The sequence below is a fragment of the Salmo salar genome, chromosome ssa22, assembly GCF_905237065.1.
Source record: "Salmo salar chromosome ssa22, Ssal_v3.1, whole genome shotgun sequence".
In the NCBI taxonomy this organism is placed as follows: domain Eukaryota; kingdom Metazoa; phylum Chordata; class Actinopteri; order Salmoniformes; family Salmonidae; genus Salmo; species Salmo salar.
Window position 1 is genome coordinate 26666951 of NC_059463.1, and position 550 is coordinate 26667500.

Here is a 550-nt window from a genome sequence, read left to right on the forward strand (position 1 = left end):
AGTGGAAGGGAGAGTGAATGTTGGAAACAAAACACCAGAAAGTCATGGGGAGAAAGCGGGGTGAGGTTGTGTGAGTGTTGGGAGAACTACCGTGAAGTTGATAGCAACGATACGTCCTTCTGTAACCCTGTCCTCGTCTTTCCTGTAGACTGAAGAAAAACCGACACAACGCGTCTTCTCGTGCTTTGCATTCGTTGAGCAATCAGCGGTGAGCGCTCGGGAAAAACAGAGAAACAGACGTTTGGAAAGCCCGCGAGCTTCAGGAGTGGTGAGTGAAAAGAACAGAGCGGGGCACTTTACCCAGGATTAGTGTGATGAGTCCACACACACTGTACTAGGCTACTTGTTAACGACAGGACATATAACTCACTGTCCATACAATTACATACACTTCGGGTACTTTTGGATCTTTTCCCAATGCGTTTCCAACCAAACATCATGCGCGCATCCTGGATCGCTAGTGTTTCGAATACAAGGGAATATTTGCGCTCTATTTCATAAATGTTCGAACATGAGTAGCCCTGCTAATAAAATGACATGTGTATCAAGT

At 46.0% G+C, this 550-nt stretch overlaps 1 protein-coding gene across 4 annotated transcripts in view; it reads left to right on the plus strand.

The window, feature by feature from the left end:
• LOC106583120 (transcription factor SOX-13) overlaps positions 1-550 on the plus strand; it is a 72752-nt gene continuing 72202 nt past the window's right edge. For 2 of the 4 annotated variants that reach the window (XM_014166952.2, XM_045705601.1), the window contains exon 1: positions 1-268. The gene's annotated coding sequence lies outside the window, so the exon portion shown is untranslated. The remainder of the gene's footprint in view (positions 269-550) is intronic. The other 2 variants (XM_045705597.1, XM_045705600.1) reach the window with 1 other exon arrangement.